At 53.2% G+C, this 23,582-nt stretch overlaps 1 long non-coding RNA gene across 1 annotated transcript; it reads right to left on the bottom strand.

Annotated features, from left to right (window-relative positions):
- Positions 1–2,903: 2,903 nt before the first annotated feature.
- On the bottom strand, positions 2,904–23,209 carry LOC139076729 (uncharacterized). Its single transcript, XR_011528623.1, has 4 exons — positions 20,570–23,209; positions 20,377–20,439; positions 19,417–19,551; positions 2,904–12,461 (listed from the first exon to the last, which is right to left on the bottom strand). It is a non-coding gene; the product is annotated as an uncharacterized lncRNA (long non-coding RNA).
- Positions 23,210–23,582: the final 373 nt, after the last annotated feature.

The following is a 23,582-nucleotide window of genomic DNA, read 5'->3' on the forward strand; positions in this document are numbered from 1 at the left end:
TGGTGACAGGAGAGAGCACAGTCCTTAGAAAGAGCTGACTGTGCATCAGGCTCTGCGCAGGACCTTTGCACAGACAGTCTTATTGACTCCCCTGACTTCGCCCGAGGAGGGCCCACAGGACAGGGAGGGAGGTGAGACACAGCAGGTCGGGCTCTGCTCACACGGCCACAGTGAGGGCGAGGGTCAATCCAGTCGGCCCCTGTGTGGGCTCAGAGAGGACCCGGGGAAGCTGTCCCTCCTGTGTGCCCCCCACAGCTTCAAGGGGAGGCCAGGGCCTTTGGAGCCCGATCAGCTGAGGGGAACCACAGCAGCGCCCAGGCACCCCGCAGAGGCCTGGAGCCTTGGTGCCGACAGGTCCAGCCTGACATGGAGGAGCAGCAGGTCAGCAGGATGACAGCTGACCACATCCTGTCTTGAGGGCCCTCTTATACCTGCCTCTGGGGTCAACCTCCTCCTCACTGAGCCAGCCCCCTCCTCTTACTGCTCTGCCCATCTCAGGACCCCCAGGACTCAATGTCCCTCAACGGCAGGGCTTCTCCCAGTCCAAGGCGTGTCCCATAAAGGCTCTGGGTTGCACCTGGGCCCAGGAGGCAATGCTGTGCCTGGGGGCGAGCCCACCTCTGCAGACTCCAGAGATCTGGCAGCAGCGGGCAGAGGCCTTGTCTGGAGAGCAGGAGAGGACATGCTCCAGGCTCCCCTGACACTTGCAAGGAGGAAACACAGCCCAAGGCGCCTAGGCCCTTCCCCTGTGACCCTTCCTACTCCCACTGCCCACTCAGGAGGACAAGCTTCACCTGCAGCAGCCTGCAGACCCCTGCAGGGCAGAGAGAAGACCAGACACCCGGTGTCAGCCTCAGCACCGATCTCTGGTATGCAGCCAGTCCATCCGCAGCCGTGCTGGCTCCAGCTCGAAACATGCCCCTCTCAGGGGGTATCTGGAGGAGGGTTGCTGCCCAGATGGGAGAAATGACAGCACATTTGTATGCTCATGGGAACGATTGGGAACGAACAAGGAGGCAACCGATGATGTGGGAAAGGGGGAGAATTAGGGAGCCCTCTCCTAAACTCCCTGGCGTGTGTGTTGAAAGTCTGTTCTCCGTCGTGGCAGAGAGGCGGACCAGGGCCAGCGCACACTATTTCGGAGACGCTTTCCAGCCTGGGGAACTCTTGAAGGGCCCGGAACAGCAGGTGCTTTCTGAGGTGTAGAAACGCAAACTGGAAGATGCCACAACCTGGGGACCAGGGAAGTGGCTCATCAATACATAAGGCTTACCCTAGTTTAGGAGAGAACACATTTCATCTGAGAAAAACTTCCTGCTGTGCTCCTAATGAAGGGAAAAAGTGGCAGCCACTCAATAAACATATAAAACAATAACAACGATCCTGACGAACGCGGGAAGCATAACATAACGGAACTTAAAGGATGAATAGCAACAACGTCCAATCGTTCAACATTCTACTGAGCTCCTGCCACGTGCCCCCAGCTGCTCCAGGCCCTGCGAATGCAGCAGGGACCAGCGACAGAGTTCCTGCCACCAGGAAACCTGCTGGGACGAGAGCCATCCCAAGCAACAAGGAAGTTAAGCAGAAGGACGGCGATCGGAGGGAAAACACTCTCAGAGTCCGGGAGCGTCTGGGGACAGGGGACAGGGCTGACCACTTTTAGACTTGTTGACATGTTAAAAGTTTATGTGTTTAGGGGCTGGCCCCGTGGCCAAGTGGTTAAGTTCGCGCGCTCCGCTGCAGGCGGCCCAGTGTTTCGTTGGTTCCAATCCTGGGCGCGGACATGACACTGCTCATCAAACCACGCTGAGGCGGCGTCCCACATACCACAACTAGAAGGACCCACAGCGAAGAGTATACAACTGTGTACTGGGGGGGGCTTTGGGGAGAAAAAGGAAAAAATAAAATCTTTAAAAAAAAAAAAAGTTTATGTGTTTAACCCATTTCGAGTTAATTTTTGTGAGGGATATAAATGGGGGTCTAGTTTCATTCCATTGCGTGTGAATATTCAATTTTCCCAGCACCATTTATTAAAAAGACTGTTTTCTCCAGTGAGTGTTTTTAAATGTAAGACAGGAAACTCCTAGAAGGAAACAGGAAAAAAAACCTCCTTGGTCTCAGTAGTGATTTTTTGGATTTGACACCTAAAGCACAAACAACAAAATCAAAAATAAACAAGTAGGGCTACAGCAAACTAAAAAGCTTCTGCACAGCAAAGGAAATGATTGACAAAATGAAGACATCCTATAGAAGAGGAAAAAATATCTGCAAATCATATATCTGATCAGAGGTTAATATCCAAAATATATAAAGAACTCATACAATTCAATAGCAAAAAACAAATAATCTAATTTAAAAATGTGCAAAGAACCTGAATAGACATTTTTCCAAAGAAGACATACAGGTGGCCAACAGGTACGTGAAAAGATGCTCAACACCATTAATCATCAGGGAAATGCAAATCAAAACCATATGAGATATCACCTCACACCTGTTAGAATGAATGTCATCAAAAAGACAGGAGAGAACAAGTGTGGGTGAGGGGGTGGAGAAAAGGGAACCCTTGTACAATGTTGGTGGGAATGTAAATTGGTGCAGCCACTATGGAAAACAGTATGGAGATTCTTCAAAAACTTAAAAATAGAAATACCATACGATCCAGCCATCTCTCTTCTGCATATTTATCTGAAGGAAGTGGAAACACTGTTTCCAAGAGCGTCTGCACCCGCATTTCACCGCAGCATTGTTGACAATAGCCAAGATATGGAGCAACCTAAATGTCCACTGACAGATGACTGGAGAAAGAAGTTGTGGTATATATGTACAATGGAATGCTATTCAACCTTAAAAAGAAGGAAATCCTGCCATTTGTGACAACATGGATGGAGCTTGAGGGCATTACGCTAAGTGAAATGTCAGACAGAGAAAGACAAATGCTGTATGATCTCATTTATATGTGGAATCTGAAAAAAATAAACCAAACTCATAGAAAAAGAGGTCAGATTTGTAGTTACCAGAGGCGGCGGGTAGGAGAAGGGGGAACTGGATGAAAGTGGACAAGGTACAAACTCCCAGTTATGAGACAAATAAGTACCAGGGACATAGTGTACAACATGGTGACTATAGTTAACACTGCCGTATGTTATACGCAAAAGTAGTTAAGGAAATTAATCGTAAGAGTTCTCATCACAACGAAAAAACCATTTTTTCTTTTTCTTTTTTTTTTATATCTGTATGAAATGATGGGTGCTAACTAAACGTGGTAAACTCAATGTGTGATCATTTCACAATATATTGGAGTCAAATCATTATGCTCTACAACTCAAACTGATACAGTGCTGTAGGGCAGTTATATCTCAATAAAACTGAAAAAATCTATGTGTTATAAAAAGATTTAAAAAGTCTACATACGATCATGAGATAAATAGAAATAGAAGACACAGCTCTCAAACAAGCAGAGGAGAAAACGAGGACTAAGAAAACTCAGTCATGCCAATAAAAGACAAGAAAGAAAGAGGAAGGTCGTAGAAAGACAGAAAGCACAAAATCAAGTGACAGAAAGCAACCGAAACACATCGATAATCACAGTAAATATACACTGACTAAACGTTCCTGTTTAAAAACGAAAAACAAAGATTATTGGGTTGGATTAAAAGAATAATCCAGAAATAGTTTGTTTACAGGAATCACACCTAAATCATAAGGAAACAGAAAAGTTAAAAGTAAAGAATTTAAAAAAACATACCAGGGAAATACTACAAAAAGAAAAAAATTATCAAGAAAACTAGAGAATACACTACACAGTGGAAAAAAGAAAGAATCATCAGAATGATGTAAACACTCTAAATCGCCTACAACTAAAACATAACTTCATATTTATAAAGCAAAAATTGACCTAATTACCAGGAAAAAATCCACAACTTCACCGAGAGCTTTTAAGTCACTTCGCGGCAATCAGCAGATGGAGCCCAGCAAACACTGCACAGCTTCAGAGAATCTGAACAACGCAGTTAACGAGCTTGATCTGCTGACAACCATAAGGCGCAACCACCAAAACGTGCACATAGTTCTCAATAACCACAGATTAGTAACAAGAAATTGATGATATGCTCGCCCTGACGCCAGTCTCAACAAGTTTCAGAGGCTGTATCGTGCAATTAAGTTAGAAATCAATCACAGGAAAGTAACTAGAAACAAATAAACAAAGCATACTTTTGAGTATGTGGAAACATACTTAGGAATAATTCATTGACTAAAAAAGAAATCAAAATGTTAATTAGAAGATACTTAAAAAGAACAATAATAGAAGTACGATATGTCCAAACTCGTGGGGGTCCTCAGACAGAAGCTCTGAGTCTCCCGTGCTTGCACCACATTAGAAGGAAGGCCTGAAGACCAACGAGCAAGGCATCCACTCAGTAACAGAAAAGCAACTTTTCCAAGGAAAGCAGAAGGAAGATAATGACAAAAACCAGAAATGGATGAAAAATGAGACTGCAGTTTTAAAAATCAGAGAATTATTTAAAACTTTATGCAAACTTAGACAATTTAGGCAATTTCCTAACAAACGCTACTTACCAAAGCTGACTCAAGAAGAAATGGAAAAGCTGAATAGGCTTTTTTTAATATATATATAATTTGCGATTTATTTTTTGAGCATTTTGAATACCGACTACATGGGGGATGAATTTTAATGATATACCTAATTTAATTTAATTTTTACAACATTGTGCTATCACAGCTTACAAATGAGGAAAATGGAGGCTCAAAGAAATTAAGCAACTTTTCCACAGTTGGTCAGCTAGAAAATGACAAAATCTGAGTTCAAATCTGTTTTCAGACCCCAAGTCAAGTGGTTTCACTGTCCTAGTTTATATTAGGATTCACTGGAAAGGCCTCTGAATTTCTTTTCATAGCAAAAATATATGTGAAATGCAGCCCACAATCTCATCGTCAAAGGGCTGGAAATTACCTTTGTCATCCTTGTCGATTCCCTGTTGATTCTTCTGAACTAAAATACAGCCGCAGATACTCAGAGTGGTCATACTTTCTTCCTCTTTTTTTTAATTTTAATTTTTTTCAGATGTACATCATATTTCGAATTCAGTGTTTGAAAATCTACAGAGAGAGAGAGAGAAGTAGAGATACAGAGAGACATAAAGAGACAGAGAGAAAAATCAAACCCAGCTGCCAGATGATTTTAGGGTGAATTCTAAAAAATCAGTCAAGGAATAGACAACCCCAATATTGTACAAACTATTCAAACGGACAGAGAGAATGTTCCTCACTCATTTTAGGAGGCTAGTGTAACCTTGATGTCAAAACCATGTTAGTTATGCTCATGAACATAGAGATCAGTATCATAAATAAAATGTTAGCAAACCAAATCCAGTAGTGAATACAAACAAGAACGTATCATGACCAACCCGACCCTAGGAAAGCAAGACTGACCTAATATTAGAAAATATTGCAATATAACTTACCACCTTAAAAGATTGAAAGGGGTGGGGATGGTAATTTTGCTACAAACGGATTTTTAAAAATCAATGAAAAAGTACCTCTTCACATACTTGAAATAGGAGAGAATGTCTTTCATTCGATAAGGGCTGTCTCTCTATATCCAGTGCCAACATCATGCTTATTAGCATATTTTATTTAAAGTCGGGCATAAGCAAAGATACCTACTACAACTGCTTCACTCCTCACTGCGCCAGCTCAATAACACTTTTTTTTTAAAGTTTATATAGGGATTAGAAAAGAAAAAACAAATATTTTGTTATTTGTAAATATTATGGTTGTCTACATAGAAAAATCTAAAAGAATCTACAAACTGTTAGAACTAATAAAAGAGTTCAGCAAGTTCACTGGATACAAGATAATGTGTGTGTGCATTAAATCAGAAAATTAAATTAACGTTAAACATTAAGTTAGAAAATGTAAAATTTTGAAAGATACACTTATAGTAGCAACAAAAACTATAAGATACTTAGGAATAAATCTAAGAACAGCTGTGCAAGACTTGTACACGTGGTTGACCTGGGCAGCCATGAGGTTTGTACACTGCACGATCCCAGGGCATCATCACACAGACAGACGTTACAGAGATACACAACCTGCACGACTGCAGCCCTGCCTGTAGAGAAAGTCCTAGGACAGCACTGAGACAAACGAAGGCAAATATAAACAAATGAAGACTTTTACTATGTTCATGGGTGAGAAGATTCAATGTCATATAGATATCAATTATCTCCAAATTATGCTATAAATTCAATGTAATTCCAATTAAAATCCAACAGGGTATTTCATGGCACTTGACAAATTAATGACTTTACAATGTATCTGACCAAAATATTTTTGGCCAAAATAGCACCAAAATTTTTAATAGAAAGAAACAAATAGGGGTGCCAGCCCGGTGGCATAACAGTTAAGTTCACATTCCACTTTGGCAGCCTGGGGTTCGCCAGTTTGGATCCTGGGCGCAGGCCTGGCACCGTTTATCGAGCCATGCTGTGGCAGCATCCCACAAATAAAATAGAGGAAGATTGGCACAGATGTTAGCTTAGGGCCAATCTTCCTCAAAAAAAAAAAAAGAAGAAGAAAAGAAAAAAAAGAAAGAAACCAATAAGAGTATTTACCCTATCAAATATCAGGAGTCATAAGAAAACTACAGTCATTAAAGCAGTGTGGCATTGTCCAGAGTCCAACAAACAGGAGAATGGAGCAGAGCAGGAGCCCAGAAACAGACCCACAGCTTTATAAAATGGTGTATGAGAGAGTTGGCATTAAAATAAGTGGAGAGAGATTTTTCCATAAATGATACAAAGACAATGTCATCTACATGAGAAAATATGAAAGCAAATCCTGACTTATACAAACATCAATTCCAAGTGAATTAACAATCCAAACATGAAAAGTCAAAATTGAAAGCTTTTAGAAGAATATATTGAGAAATATCTTTTATGATCTCATTATAGAGAATTTTCTCAAAGGACATAGAATATATCATAAAGGAAAAGATCACGAATTTGATTATAACAAAATTTTACAATTTTATGAACAAAAGATAAAAACAAAATGAAAGCACAGCCACTAGTGGGAGAAGATACTTGCAGCTTAACAAAAGACTAGTAGCCAACATATATAAAGAATTCCCACAAATCCAAAGGCAAAAGACAGACAACCCAATAGAAAAAAATGGGCAAAGAACATGAATGAACAATTCCCAAAAAGAGAAAAACCAAAAGAAACATAACTGGGGAAAGATATTCAGGACTTCTGCCATGGAGGTGGCCAGCCCTGACAGTCCCCAGCCCACACCAAACGCCACAGCTCTAGACAGAAATACATCCGAAGACTCTGAAAGCATTGACCCCCTTTAAACGGGGGCCACCTCAAACCCTTGTTTCCTGTAAGGTCAGGTGGCCGTGCTTCCCCGGGTGACAAACAGTCACTCCCTGAGTATCTTCTGTAGGACTCCTCAGAAGCCAGGCACGGAGAAGCCAGAGATGGACGAGTCCAGTCCTGCATTCTAGAACCTCACAGATGAAAGGGAGAGACGGGGCAGGAACAATCACCCCACTGCACAAAGCCCTCCAAACGCATGTTTGCACAGAGGCTCCACCCAGGGCATTCGAGGAAAGGTCGAATCCTGGGGGAATCCTGGCTTTCAAATCCCAAAGCAAACACAACTTTTGCTGCACAAGGTCCCTTCTCTTGTCTTGTTCCCAAAACTACTGGAAGAGAGAAAATCCTCATGGAATAGCAGAGAGAGGCTTGGACAGAGAGACCTGGCAAGTCTAAGTCCTCTACTAGTCTTGCTCCTCACATGCTCTGGGACCCTGGGCGACCGCCTACTCGGCAGTCTCACCGGGATACTCAAACTCAACCGCTCAGGACTGAACTCATGACACCTCCCCAGCTTGCTTGACTGCACCTTCCCACCTCCGCTCCCTCCTTTCAATCACTCAGGTAAAAAACTCTGGGGTCATCACCACCTCATCTGCTCCATTGCGCCCCACTCCCAGTTCATCAGGAAATCTTGATGGCTCGCTACTCAAAATATATCTAGAATCTGACCACTTCCCTCTACTGAGATGGCCTGGTGTCAGCCGCCATGGCCTCTCACCAGGATTATTCAGTAGCTCCCACGGACTCCACCGGCTCCACCCTTGCCTCCAGACAAAGTCACAATGACCTTCTTAAAATAAAGTTCTGATCGTGCTACTCCATGGAGCCAGCTCTCCCAGGGCTCCCATTTCAGAGCAAAATCCCGAGTCTTCACAACGACCTGCCAAGCCCTATGTGATGTGGCCTCTCACCTGAGCCACTGCTTTCCTGGCACTCCCCCGGCTCTAGCCACTCCACGTCCCGGCTGTTCCCAGAACCCTGCAGCATGTCCCATCTTAGGGCTGCAGCAGTGGCTCTTCCCTCTGCCTGGAACAGAATTCACCCGGATATGCACATAGCTAACTCCCTCACCTCCTGCAAATCTCCACTCAGCGTCACCTTGTCAGCGAGGCTTGCTCTGACCCTTCATACAGGATTGCGACCCACTTCTTGCCTGCACCCACCCGGGGCCTCCTAATCCCACTGATTCAGCCCTAATTTGTTCACATGCAATCTCCTCCCGTCTGATGATAGAATGTCCATGGTTCATGTGTCTGCTCCCCGCTGGAATGCAGCTCTGCAAAGAGGGGCTGTTTGCCTATTCTGTCCGGTGCCAGTGACAGTACCCGGCACATAGTAGGCACCCTGTGAATAGTCAGCCTCCCCATTCTTTAAGATTTCCCCATGAAATCTTAAGCCTGCCTCAAAAGTGCTTATTGCTGCAAGGATCAAAGGAAAACACTTTTAAAATATCTAACACTCTGCAAGGAACAGGAACAAGGAACGCGGCAAACCCCAGTCTCTCGCTTCAAACAGCTCTTCAATAAAAGGTAAAGAGCACTGACCAAGCCTGCAGGGACTGGTGGATGTGTAAGTGGGTCCTCACATGGCGGGAGGCCTGGGGCCACGTGGACGGCGCCTGCTTCGCCTGCAGGAGTGGCTGCATTTCCTGACTCCTGCTCACTGTCTTAGCCCAGGCTGCTGGAACAGAATACCACCGCCCAGGCAGCCTAAACAGCAGACACTTATTTCTCACAGTTCTGGAGACTGGGAAGTCCAAGACCAAGGTTCCAGCTGATTGAGTCTCTGGTGAGGTCCCTCTTCCTGGCTTGCAGATGGCCACCTTCTTGCTGGGTCCTCACGGGGCAGAGAGAGAGCTCGGACCCCTCTTTCTCTTTGCATAAGGACGTTAATCCATCATGAGGGCCCCACCCTCATGACCTCATCTAAACTTAATTATCTTCCCAAGGCCCCGCCTCCAAATACCGTCACACTGGGGATTAGGGCTCCAACCCATGAATGTAGGGGACACACACTTTCAGTCCATGACACTTGCTCAGAGGGTTTCTGTGCAGAGGTGGGAAGTTCCCTCACCGGACAAAGGACCAGGGAGCCGTGACCCGGCTGTTGGCGCTTCCTCTGCTGAGCAGCGTGTTCTCTAGTGTGATCAGGAGATGAGAGAGGGTGTCGGGGATGTTTAGTCATTCTGCAGTGTAAGTGAACCCCTGCCACAACTTGCTTGCAATACGATGTGATTACCCTTCACACACACAATTGCAGCAGGGCCGGGCGCTGCATAGATCGGGTGTCATCTCTCATATCAGTGTGCAATTAATTCACTGTCTTCTCCACCAGAAGCCAGACTGCTGCTCCTTGTATCGTGCTAATCAGAAATCACATCTCCAACCCACTTCCTTCTCCTACTCGGCAGGATTGCATGCTGGGGCTGCAGCTTCCAGCTGGAATATTTGGCCCTTGCACGGATGGGCTGAAATGTACCCAGAGCTGCCAAGGGCGCTCCAAGGGTAAAGGAATTTTGCATTTTCTCAGAGAGTGATTTCCAAGATTCAGAAAGTGGGACGGTGCTGGCCCCAGGGGAGCAGCTGAGGCCCTGTCTGAGCTGGGGCCTGAAGTTTTCACCACCATTCCAAACTGAGCTGAGCATCCAGAGACCATGGAGGCAACTGTCCCCCACGCCAGACACAGAAGGAAACTGCTACCTAAAGTACAACAGGGCACATCTGAGCCTGACGGCAGCTTTGCAGCAGTCCTGAGAGGAGGCAGCCTGCAGCAGGGGGCCCTGTGCGAGCACTGTGGGGAGCCCCATGCCCAGAGGGCGCCAGGAGGCATCTCCCTGGGTCTCACAATAACCCCATCTCCCACCTGTCACAGAAGGACTCGGTGCCCAGAGAGGTGAGGCGACAGGCTCAGTCACGCAGCTGGTCAACATGTGAACTGAGAGGCAACCACAGCCCCCTCTGACTGCACAGCCCACTCTCAGAGAGTAGGGCCCCCAAGTGCTCACGCCTCTTCCCTCCTGAGCACTCTGGTCCCTGAGGGGGTGCTGAGGAGGAAGGCGTTGGGTGGGCTGCACACAGGCTGACAGCCTCCTGGGCAGTTTGCAGGGCCAAGCTGAGCCAGGATGCTAACAGGGGTAGCCACACAAGGAGCAGAGAAGATTCTGGGCTTCCTGCTGCTGGAAATGGAGGAAGGATGCTTTGCAGACTGGGGTGAGGACACTGGGTCCCCTCCAACAAGACAGGCCTGGAGGTGGGAGGAGAGGGGGAAGGGTCCCCAAGAAAAGCCAGTTGCTGGAGAAACCTGAGCCCAGAGCCAGGGCCAGCCCCTCGCAGTCCTCTGGAGCCAGAGAATCTGGAGTGTTGGGGAGAAGAGGGAGGGAGGTCATGGGGTCACACAGCAAATCCCAGAGACACGAAGGACAGCAGTCTTCCCTGTGATCCCTCTACTCTCGCACTTGCCCAGGTCCAGCCCCTATGCTGCTCCGGGCACCCCAAGGCGACCCATCACTGTCAGCCCTCAGGGCTCCCAGACTGGGGTGGGACCAAGGCATCAGCAGAGCTAAGGATTTCAGCAAAAGAGTGGAGGCCTGGCCAAGGCAGAGGGAGAGGCCACACCCAGAGGAGCTTGCAAAGGAGGTGAGACGGGGGGCTGAACACAAGCTCCCCACTGGACCTCCCCCTTCCACCCGGTGGCCCCTGAGGAAACTTCCATTGGGAAATTTGGGTCCTGCACTGGCCAAATAAGAGGATGCCTTGTCCGTCACTCCAGCTCGGCTAGGGCACGGGCGGGGCTCGAGGAGGTCTCCACAGGAAGGAGCGCCACTACAGACGACAGGTGAAGACTCTGCCCCACGCACTCACCCCATCTGCACCCACCCAGGGCACAGCCCCGCCCCAGCTGGCAGCTGGACAGGCTCAGGCTCCAGGACTCTGAGCTCATCTCATCTCTTCCTCCCACTGCACAGATGAAAGGAGCTGCCTGAGTCACAGGGCAGGCAAGTGCCTCTGGGCCCCAGGACTCAGGACTCAGTGTCACACTCAGCCCCCCAACCTCGGAGGTGGGCACGCGTCCCCCCTGACCACTGAGAGTGCTCCAGGCCCTCTGGTTCTGAAGTTTGGGTTCTCTACAGGGCTCCTCAACTGCCCCCATGGCCAGTGCATGTGGCACCAGGAGGGCAGCTGAGGGTCCCGCCTGCACCCTTGGCAGACACGGGCCCTGCCCAGCTGCCTTTTGGGTCTGGACTGGCGCTGGCCTGGCCAGCAATTCCCTGAAGCTGATTAGGGCCACACTGCTCCCAGCCCCAAGGCTAAAAATAAGCACACCATTCTTGCACAGACTAGTTAAGAAGTCACCGCTGCATGTGCCAAATTACCTTATCTTTCCACAACAGACATTTTTACAAGAAAACTTGAAATGTTTTTCATCCATCAAAATGCCAGGGTGCAGCACAGAGCCATTGCTGCGGGCCTGGCGCTGGCCCCACTCTCTGGGGGTTTCGTCCTGTGCCTAATTCCCAGGGTGCTAAGGACTGAGTGGCTCTGGCTCCGTTCACAGGCAAGGCCGCCTCAGGTCACAGCATCGCAGGCTGCAGGGGCCAGGAGGAGTCAGACCGACGGGCTTCATGAGGAGACCCCAAGCGTGGTGTGGGGTCAGGGTCGTGGCTGCCAGGTGACCCCCTCCTGGGCTCAAATTCTGGCTCTGCTACCGTGACCTTGGGCGAGTCACTTCCCCTCACTGTGCTTCAGGCACCTCATTTATAAAGCAGGGACAATCTAGTGGCATAATGCATACAAATCATGCAAAGACAAATAAATATTGTGTGGGAATAACGTCTGCGAAGCCCATGGTGCTCCACGAAAGAGAGCTCTCTCTGGCGTCTCAGTCCACTCAGCTGCCACGGCAAACGCCGCAGCCGGGGCAGCTTCCACAGCAGACAGTTCCTCGCAGCTCTGGAGGCTGAAGTCTGAGATCACGGTGCCGGGCGGGGGGTGTCTGCTGAGAGATCCTTCCTGGCATGCAGACGGCGGCCTGCTCGCTGTGTCCTCACATGGCTTCCTCCATGAGCACAGAGAGAGAGAGAGAGAGAGAGCGAGAGCGAGAGACTGATGCCTCTTCCTCTTCTTCTAAGGGCCCCCGTCGGATGGATCGGGGCCCACCCTTATGCCCTATCTCCAAATACACTGAGGTTTAGGGCTGCAACACATAAATGGGGGGAGGGGACACAACTGGATCCATAACAACGGGAGACAGTCGCTCCGTGAGCAGCCAATGTGGGGTCCCCGTGGGGGTCCAGCACCGAGCCACTGTGGGGACTAGAAAGGAGAGAGAGGCAGCTTTGGGTATAGGATCTACTGAACTCAACCACGAGGACGGTGTCTGTCCTCCATCTGCAAGCCGGGCCAGGATTCAACAAATTCATTGCACAGAAATCCAGATCCGCACACATCCGGAGCTCCTCCCACACCCAGATGCACACGTTCCCCATCCACGCAGCCTTAGGCCCCGCGCCCATGCTCCTGCTCCTCACACCCACACTGCTCGGACCCGTGAGAGCACACTTGCCCCCTTCCTCCACACCCCCACGCCAGGATGACACTGAGGGTGACTCCCTCCGTCAGCAAGGGATCTCGAGGCAGTGTTCTCCTTGTACTGCGCACATCTGCTTGCAGACCAGTGGCGTTGAACGGAGAAAGGAGGGGGGAGGCATCTCGGAGTCCATCTGCAGAAGTCCCCAGACAAAGCGCAGCAGCCCCACCACTCGAGGCTGTGGCTGGTGCAGCACTGCCATGTGCCGGAGTGGCACCGGCCTTCTGGCAGTGGAGGTTATGTGCAGGTAGCATTAACATCCTGTCACCAGGGAGAAACTGGCTAAGTCACTTCGCCAGACTGGCACAGCCACAACCAGAGGTAAAACCTGGGCCTGTGGGACTCAGGGGCCTGAGCTCCTCCTACCAGGCAGCACCCAACATGTGCTTAGAGCATGAGTGCTGGCAGGGCAGGAGAGTGACCCTCCGCAGCCCACACTGCTGCCGGACAGGCCTCAGGGGCCTCGGGACACCTGGGAGAGAGTGTGAGCGGACGTGGCCGGACCACAGATGGGCAAGTTCAGGAAGTCTCCCCGGGGCACTCCACAGTGCTGTGCTGGCAAATGCTTAACAATCAGCTCTCCAGCATAAAAATGCCCTGAGGCCCACGTAGCAGAACCACATCTGTGGTGTAAATGCTCCCAAACCGTCTGTTTCAAGCGGCTGACAGTTTGACGACTGGCTCACAGAATTTCTGAAAATGTGGCCATTGGCTCCTGCAAGTCGTTCCGAGCCAGCCCCAGAGCAGCATTGGTCCTCATAACACAACCTACAAGGCACTTAGCGGGTCCCACAGGAGGTGCAGAGCTTGGCACAGTGGGGCACTGAGGCCACTCGGGGAGAATAAAGGAGCAGCTGGAGCCTCAAACAGAGAAGGAGCCCCACAGGGGTCTGTAGCTCTCTCCCTGGCTGAGAAGGCGAGGAGAGGCCGCCTCACGGCCAGACAGGGCAAGAACAAGTGACTCATGCCTGGCTGTGCCCCTGGACCATGACAAGGGCAGCTCCAAGGAACCCAAACCACCCCCCACCCCCAGCACAAAGCGGGAAGGGCCAGCCGCCCCAGGCTCCTTCCACTCCGGGGTGTCCAGGGAGGGCTGCCTGGGGGCTTGCCGTCAGCCTCTCTTCCCTCCCTCATCACTGTTCCCACAGAGCTAAGGCAGAAGGAACAGCAGGACACCTGTGCCTGCACCGCTAGCTTGGAACACAAAGGCCACAGGTCCGCTAGAGTGGACCCCCACCACTCTGCACGGGCGTTCGTCCACTGCGTGTCTGCGCACCCTAAGCCAGACCCAGCGCTGTTGTGCATATCTGAGCCTTCTGGAAACGGCCCCAGAACATCCGTGACTTTGTGCAACTTGCTCTGTGGTTCATTCTCACAAAGCCGTGCTACAGAGATGGGTGGCCAGCAGGGGGAAGATTCCGGGAGCCCTGGCCTGCCCTTGGCAGTGTGACCCACAGCAAATCACACAGCTTCCCAGCCTTAGTTTCTTCATCTCCTGATAGGGAGGCAGTGGGCTATGCCTGGCCAGACGCAGGCCTCCCCACCCACCCTCTTTCCAGGGCCGATGGCAGCACCCCAGCCTCTGGCACCCCTCTCCCAGCCCAGAGCCAACTCAGAAGAACCGCCACCCTGGCAGCCTGGGCGCCAGCAGACCAGGCCGCAATGCGGAGTCTCTCCCTCTCCCGACGTGGCTGCTTCAGCAGGAGGAAGTGGGGAGCCCTGCTCCAGCCGAGGCCTCAGTCTTCACCCGGAGGGAGGTTTTCCAGCCCCACTCCAGAGAGCCGACGCCTGTTCTCCTGGGCCCAGGCCAGCTTCTGACTGGCACGGGCCCCCGTGTCCTCCCCAGCAACCCCTGCCCAGCTGCCTGCCAGACAGTGGCTCCCGGCCGCTCCTTCTCAGCCTCCTCTGCCGCTCTCAGGAGCTCTCCTGGACGTCGGTTTGGAACCTCTCTCTTCCTGTCTCCACTCCCTCCTGTGGTGGCTCCCTCGCCAGGGTTTCAAACACAGTATCACCGACATACATACAGCCTCCTGCTGTGCACACCCCTCCCCCAAAGGCAGGAGCGAAGAACCCAACCCCTTACTCCAGACAGCGGCTCAAGGCCTCACGGTCATCTCAAGCTTACCACGTCCAAAACTAGACTGTGTTTCACCTGTCCCCCAAAACTGTTCCCTGCCAGCCCTCCCCATTCGATCAACGCACGCTCATCCTTCCATCGGCAGGCCAAAAACCTTGGGTACATTCTCATCCGGTTCCTTTTTGTCATCCCCCCTCGTAGCAATTCCTCTCAGCTCAACCTTCAGAATATGTCCGGAACCCAGCCTCTCTCCCCGCCCTGCATCCTCGGACTGCAGGAGCCCCCGCTGGCACCCCTTGCCCACCCTTGCCCACCTCCAGGGTATTCTTGACTCAAAGTTGGAACGAGCCTGTTAAAATCTACATCAGATCCTGTCACCCTCTGCTCAAAACCTACAAGGGCCCCCCACTCACACGGGGTGGCAGCCCCCATGGGGACCGCAGGGCCCGGCCCCACCCCTCTCCTGCAACAGCAGCCCTGCCCCACCTGACAGTGCCCTGGCGTCCCACAGCCACCCCTCACACCTGGGGCTCCTGGCTCACATCCCCTGATCCCTCATCTCTGTGGGCTCCCTGTTCCCCTCTTCTCCACAGCACGGTCCCCTTCCAGCATTTGCTTAGAGCCGGCATCCCCGGCCTAGAACGTGCTCCAGCGGCAGGACTGGGACGCGGAGCTGCGTCTGGCCTCAGGGGAGGCGCTGTGGGAGGAAACCTCAGCGCAGGCCCAGCCCGCCTGGCCCCTGCCTGCTGCCCATACGCCCCCGCAGACACCACCCCAGCACTAACGGCACCAGCTCCTCTCCTGTCCGGGTCACCCCGTCCCTTCCCCCGGCTGGCTGCCTCCTGGCTCACCCCCATCACCCCAGCTCTCCCAGTCTACAGCTGTCCCCCACACAGCTCTGGGCCCACAGTGGTGGGCTCACCTGTGAGAATGTCTGCCCCTGAGTGGGCCACAAGGGCCAGGGCAGGGCCTGGGGAGCACGGGAGGCAAGGAGGCAGTGGGAGGGAGGGGAAGGGAGGCCGCAGGGCCCTGGAGCTCAGGGTGCAGAGGGGGAGCCATCCTGAGAGGGCTTGCTTCCCAGCACCTGGGGTGCCCCTCACAGAGCCTCCTGGCCCCCAGCACCCGGCGATGCAGCCCTTTCTCACTGGCGCGTCATGCTGTCCGGGAGGCAGGCCAGGCAAGGACGAGGTTCCCCATTCCAGATGGAATCGTTCGTCTCAGAGAGAGAGGGTCGCAGCATGCTCCTGCTCCTGCCGCGCATTCAAATCAGCCAGTTTGTCTTCCACGCCCCGGAGGGGCTCCTGGACAGGCCCGCAGCCTCTCAGCCTCTCCAGGACAAGAGACAGTCCAGCCCGGCCAGTGATCTCATAACGCCAGTTGAATCCAGTTTCAGTCCCAGGCAAAGCTTCTTCCCCTGCCCGCCCAGGCCTCCCTGGACTGCACCCTGTCACACAGTGGCCGCCTGCTCCTCTCACCCTCTCACTCCACCCCGCCCTGCCGGTGGCTGCTGTTCCAGGCAGCTCCAGGTTATGGGGAAGTCTTGGGGAGCAGGACTGGGGAATGAGGGAAGAGGGAAAGACTACCCAGCCCAGCAGGGCAAGCTGATGTCACCCGCGGACAGTCTGCAGGCTCCTCTGTGGCCCCTGCTGGGCCGTCCGCACAGGCAGTGCCCTCCTGCGCTGGTTGCTCTCAGGTCCTGCCCCACCACCGAGGCTTTGGGGCCCATCCCTCTGTGGGGTCCCCATGGTCCTTTTCAAGACAACCCTCCCTGTGGCACACACCCTTCATCTCACTGTTGATAGAAGGGCCCCACCCCTCCCCCTGCTCTGCCAGTCCCTAACAGCCTGTCTCTGGGCTCCTCCCAGCAGCAGTGGTCACTAGTGCTGGTCCCCAAATATTTCTGGGGCCCTGCCTTCCAGGTGACGTTCCATCCCCATGCATACCCCCATGCACCTCTTCAAAGGGTGGTCAGGTGATTTGCTCTGGACAATGACGTGTGGACAACTGTGAGCTGTGTCACCTCCTGGAGAAAGCTTTAAAGCTCAAGGCATAATTAGCCACATCCTCTTTTCCCTCTGCTGGGGCAACAGGAGAGCACAGCGAAGCTGATGGAGGGTCCCTGAGCGACTGCGTGAGCAGAAACCTCTGCGAGCTCACGCTGGGCGCTGCCGTGGCCGGAAGCTCCGAGCGCCGCCTCTGAGCTGCGGGGGCGCGGTACTGCAGCACCATCTGGGTGGTCCTGATGACGCACCACCCAAAGTCAGGCTCCAGTCCTTGTGTCCCCCTAAAACCCAGTGCTCCTTCCCAAGTGCCCCCCTCGAAGCCCCTCTCACCTGCTCGGGGGAGGGGGAGGCCCCTCCCCCATTTGGGAGTGGGGGTCCAGCGCCCAACAGCGCCCCCACGCCGGGGCCTTCGACTCCCTGCACAGCCACAGGCAGGCCGTGGACTGGGGCGGACTCAACCAGCCCGCCGCCTCCGGGCTGTCCTCAGCACGTGGCCTCATGACCTGCTTTAGGGAGCTGCCCCCAGGACAGGGACAAAGCCTGGCTGCGGGGGGACAGTGCAGTCTGTCTTCGTTGCTCCCACCGCGCCTTGAAACCCAGACGTCGGACCTGCTCCCCGCGGGAAGCTCGCCAGGTCCTGCGTCTCCTGCTCTTGCTCATATAACAAAACGTTTCCCTGTCGCCTTCCGTCCAAAACCGCGTCCCTCCCACCGCTGACCTGCCCTCCGCACGGCGGGGACCCCCTCTGGCAGCTCAGGCGCAGGCGGGACCCCGCAGATGTCGTCTGCACACGAGGCCTGACGGTCGGTCCCCCTCGCTGGAGCGACGGCCCGCAGGAGCCCCGGGTGCCCGGGCGGAGCCCCCTCGGGCCTGTCTGACCGTCGGGCTCTGCTGCCCACCCGGCGCCCCGGCTCTCCCCTCGCGGCCTCTCCGCCGCTGCTCCCGGCCCGGTGTCTCGGGCACGGACACCTCTGGTCCTCAGGTGACAGGGCGGGCCGTGTGTCCCCGCCTGCCGCCCCTCGGGCAGTCTCCCCCTGGCGTCAGCTGACACCTGACTCAGCCCAGAGCCCACCAGCGGCCCCTCCCAGGGCACGAGTCAGGACCCCTAGTCTCCCTGAAGTCCCTCTCCCGCCTGCCCCAGAGCAGCCCAACTGTTCCCCAAAGAAACCCTCTCCTGCCTCCTTCAAGCTCAACTTTTAACACCATCCAGAGGTGCCCCTCCTTCCTCAAATATTTATTGAGCCAGGGTCTGTCATGGGGTGGGGGGGGTCCCTCAGAGAACAGCACAGACAGAATCACTGACCTGGGGGAGCTGTCCTGCCATGAGAGGACACAAAAGGAAGCACAACAGTGCAGCAGACCCAACGGTGTCAGAATGCCGCCTGCGCTGGGGAGGGAAACCCGAGGGCGGGGCCACTGGGCAGTGGAAAGGAAGCTGCAGCTTTAAATATGAGGCTCAGGGAGAAGGCGATGCTAGAGCAAGGGCCTGGGGAAGTGGAGAGAGTGGACTGTGGAGGGAGAGCATTCTGAGCAGAGGGATGGGGCAGTGCAAGGGCCCTGGGGCAACAATAGGCCTGGCATATTCTAAGAACGACCTGGAGGCCAAACTAGACAGGACCAAGTGAGACAGGGAGAGTGGTGGGTGATGACGGTAAACCAGTGATGAGAGGCCGCTGCAGGCCTCTGAGCAGAAGCGGCAGCTTATATCTTGCATTTTAAAAGGTTGGCTCTGGCTGGCTTTAAGAGCAGACAGTCTAGGGTGGGGGAATGTGGCTGTGGGGACCAGTGAAGGGTCAGCACAAAACTCCAAGTGAACTTTGGGCCGCAGAAGAGGAAATGGAAGTGGTGAGAGGGGTCACAGTCAGGGTATGTCTTCAAGATCGAGGCAAATGGATTTTCTACTTCACTGCAAGTGACGAGAAAGAGGAAGTGAGGGCCAGGACAAGCCCAGGGCCTTGGGCTGACCAATGGAAGGATGGAGCTGCCGTCCCCTGAGCCAGGGAAGACGGCCATCGTGCTGGTCAGGGACAGCGGTCGGGAGTCCCGTGTGGGCTGAGGTCAGGAGGTGTCCACCAGGCGGACAGTATTCCTGTCCAGAGCTGAGGAGAGAGGCCGGGCTGGAGACATACCTAGGGCCCCAGCACCTGGGCCTGGCAGAGGTCACCAAGGGAGCCAGCAGCATCAGAGAAAATGGGCCCAGGGCTGAATTGGGACCTCTGGTGGGGAGGTTGAGGAGGAGGCCCGGGAGGTGGCAGCCTGAGGCAGTGAAGTACCGGCTGCCACTGACAGCGCAAGTCCCACCCGTGTAGCCAACCCCGCCTCCGAAGGTGGGACACTTACCATCTGCTTCTCCTCTGCATCTGGGGTCTCAACAGAACCGACAGAAGCGGCCCACGGTAACATCTTGTTACAGGATCACTCTCTGCCCTTGGGGGTGCTGCCCAAGGCCCCGAGGGGTCATTCATCACCCAGGTTCTTATAGATGAGGAAGCGGAGGCCGGGTTAATTTAAACATCTTGGTCAAGACCACACAGCAGGGCCAGACCCCCCCACCTCCAGCTGCAGACCCGCCTTTGGGGTTGGCGGGGGCCCGGGTTGTCCCTACCACATTGCCAGCATCCCCTCCCTGCCACACTCGGCGGCTCTGAGCGCCCCGGGCGCTGCAGCTCCAAGTGCGCCTTTGCCCTGAGGGCCTGCCCAGCGGTGACCCCAGGACCAGCCCTGAGCTGGGCACTGCAGAGCTCCCCTCCCTCAACAGCTAGGATGCTGTCAGCATCAGGCTCACGGCCACACCAGGCCAGGGAGTGACCACGTAGGAGCACGGCCACCTTCAGTAACTCCTGTTCGGCTGGACGGTGAATTGAGGACGGGTCCCCAGGTTCTTGTTAGGAGCAGCAGGGAGGGTTAGTGGAAGACTGGGCCCTCACTCCTCTCGGGGTCCCTCCCCTCCGCCTGGTGCTCATGGGGTCCTGGCTCACAGCCCTGCGTCCCCTGTGCCTCCTCCTCCCCTTTACCCTTTGGATCTGCTCTGTCTGTTACCAAGACCCCCAGTGCTCTCAGCAGGGAGCAGACTCTGCGTGTTTGCATGAACCTATAGTGCCTCCTAAGAGCGCTTCCACACCCTTCCCTCGGTGGGCAGGACGCTCGGGAGGGAGCATGGCTTCGTCCTCACCGGGACCTCACAAAGCCGACCACCAACCCATTTCATGGGCGAGCAGAACAAGGCCAGTGTGGGGGTGGCCACGAAGCATGATTCCGAAGCCCGCCCAACCGCAGGTGGTGGACCCTTCCCACGCTCACCTGGACGGTACCAATTTAGCATTTCTGCTGAGCTGAAGGATTCCTCACCAGCGAGCAGGAAAACTGTGGGTGGACAGTAGCAAAAATGAATTTTAATAAAACGTGAAAACGCGGCATCCCATTTGTAGGGGACACTTGTTGCTACCTCCTCACCTTCTCTACTCCCTCCCCTTCCCAACAGCCCTAAGCTCACCTGGCCACCCTGAGCCCCCAGTGAAGTGTTTCCTCTCCAGGTTCCAAGCACACATCCCATGTCCTGGGCTGAGCCAGCTCCTGTATCCAGTCCTTGGGATGGAGATGGGCACATGTCTCTGCTGATCCTGGCAGTGCCTACAAGAACTGTAAGCACCAGAACCAAGGCTCCTTCTGGCTGGACATGAAAGAAGACTCAGGCCGCCCAAGAAGCTACAGTCTGCCATCTTGGGACCTGATAGGAAGCAGTTATTAGTTAAATCTGACTTATTGTGGAGGGCAATATGGAAAAATGGCCCTTATGACACTGTCAAGCCACTGGAGCAAGGCTCACCTGAAGCCCCTTCCAGTCTGGACTTTTCATTTGAGTTAGTTAAAGAAGTCTCTCTATTGTTTCAACTAGTTTGAACTGCTTTTCCTGTTGCTTGTGATCAAAAGCACCCTACCAGATACACTTTTATACATTGTTAAAGGATGGCAGGCCACAATGTGGTACAGCTCCACTGGCAAAACCTGGAGTGGAGGATGGAGGCAGAGAGAGGAACCAAGAGAAATTTCATAAGCTAATTGATTTTTACTTAAGAGCTACAAAAGGCAACATTTGCAGGTGCAACTCTCTTGACCCTAGAAAAAAATTGTGTGGTGTGCAAATTTGATTTGAACAATTGGGTAAATATTCAGTCAGTTCAGGATTCTGCCCCCTTCTCCTCAGGGAGAGTCAAGTACATGCTTACCCAGTGCTTGATCTCGACACTTAACCCAGTGCGTTCTATCACCACCAGCTCCAAGCCCAGACAGTGTGGGGGCAGGGCACTGGCCCTCTCAGGGACCCAACCCTCTAGGCTCCATCCACATCCCCTCCTCCCACCAGAACCTGACCTCTCAGGAGGGGCAAGCGGCTGCGACATTTCCATGCAGACTGGAGACTTTGCGGGCTGAGTCCTTCTCTTTCAGAAGGCCAGGCCCCCACCACTGAAAACTGAGGCTGTCAAGACCATGTCTCTGCTACCAGGTTTTAGGGGCATGTTTTGGAATCAAAGTCAAACTTTGACACTCGGTATATTAGTCAGTGTTCAGAAAGAGAACCAATGGGGTGCGTGTGTAAGGAAATTTACTATAAGGAGTTGATCCACACGATTATGGAGGCTTATTATATTAAGATCAGACATTAGTCAGCTGGAGACCCAGGGTAGCCAGTGGTGTAGCTCCCGTCCAAAAGCCAGCAGCCTCGAGACCCAGAAAGAGCCAATGCTTCAGTTTGAGTCCAAAGGCAGGAAAGAACCAATGTCCCAGGAAAATGGAGTCAGGCAGAAGGTGTTTACCTTTCTGTGCTATTCAGGTCTTCAACTGATCGGATGAGGCCCACCCACGTTGGGGAGGGCCATCTGCTTTCCTCAGTCCACCCATTCAAATGCTAATTTCAACTCCCTCACAGACACACCCAGAATAATGTTTGACTAAATGTCTGGGCACCTTGAGGCCCAGTCAAGCTGACATAAAATTAACTGTCACACCTGGTTCCAAGCCGTATCCGCCTCTGCACACTGGAGGCAGGGCACAGGGAAGGCAGCCACTTCTGGGGCAACGGTACGGTGAGCTGGCATAGGATCTCACACCAGCCCGCACGCCAACTTCCATCTCCGGGTTTCACTGGCAGGCCTCCCCAGCTGTGCAGTCCCTCCTTCCTCCTTGGGGCTTATCCCTGTCCGAATGACCCCTCAAGGCCCAGCAAAATTCGGACCCCTTCTGTCTGAGCTCCCCCACCCCAGAAAGGGCGGCAGGCAGGGCAGATCGGGGGTGGTCTCTGCCCAGAGTTGTGGGTGAACTGAAGCCCAGCAGCCAGCGTCCAGCTGGACCCTGATGGTAGTGAGCAGGCTCGGTGAGTCAAGGAGTCGAAAGAAAGATTTCTTGGACTCTTGAGGTCTGGCAGTAGCGCTCTTATTCAGAGAATAGCATGGAGTAGCATGGGGACAGGACCCCTGGGCAGTAAGAGCTGCAGGAATGGGGACAGGACCCACGGGCAGTGAGGAGCTACAGGCGTGGGGACAGGACCCGTGGGCAGTTAAGGAGCTACAGGCACGGGGACAGGACCCATGGGCAGTGAAGAGCTGCAATGTGTTGAGGGCAGGGCTAAATTTATAAGGCATGGGTATGTGAGTTATCTCTTTACAAGACAAAGGAAATATCATGAAAAAAATCATGAAAATGATATCAATGCAGGTGGGGTCTGGTTATTGTGTGGGCCTAGGACTTTGGATAAGAATCAGATCGGATTAAGGCAGGACTCCCCTGCTTCCCAGAGGATGATGTAGATCAGTATGTAGGGCAGGACACCTTGGGCTTTTCTCCCTGGGGCAGCCTTGATCCTCATCAGTAGGAGGCGGGGGCCAACACAGAGGCCAAAGGCTGGCTGCCAGACCAGGGGTCGGGGCAGGGGAGGAGAGCCTGAGAGCAGGCGCGGGCACCACCCAGGCCTCCAGCTCCGCAGCATGCACTTCTGGGGACAGGATGCACTCCAGACCCCTCTGCCCCCCTCACCATCTGGTCAGCACCAGCTGGCCGGGGCTCAGACACACCAGTTCTCAGCCGCCATCAGTACAGGACCCAAACTGGCCCAGGCAGCACTCTCAGGGAAGACAAAAGGTGCCCATTCAGAAGGCCGGGGCGAGGGGCCGGTTACCTCCGCTGCCGCCAGCCCCGTCCCTGTGAACCGCGCGACGCACCGCAAGCACTGCTCAGAGGCAGATGAAAATAGCTTTGGATCAAAGAGCCAGTTTCCTTATTTGTCCCCAAGGACAGATCAGAGGGCTGGACAGCATGTGGGCAAATCAGTTTTTGCTCTTGGCAGGAGTTTCAATGCTTTCCCTCTCCAAGCACGGAAAATTCTGCCAATGTCGATATCTGAAGCTGAGATAACAGGCTGGGGCTGTGCTTTATCTTTTGTTGACCCACTCCCAGCCCTCAAGGTCTCTGCTAGCGCTTGTAGACAGACAAACCAAGCCCAGACATGGACA

This window comes from Equus przewalskii, chromosome 17 (genome assembly GCF_037783145.1).
Source record: "Equus przewalskii isolate Varuska chromosome 17, EquPr2, whole genome shotgun sequence".
NCBI lineage: Eukaryota > Metazoa > Chordata > Mammalia > Perissodactyla > Equidae > Equus > Equus przewalskii.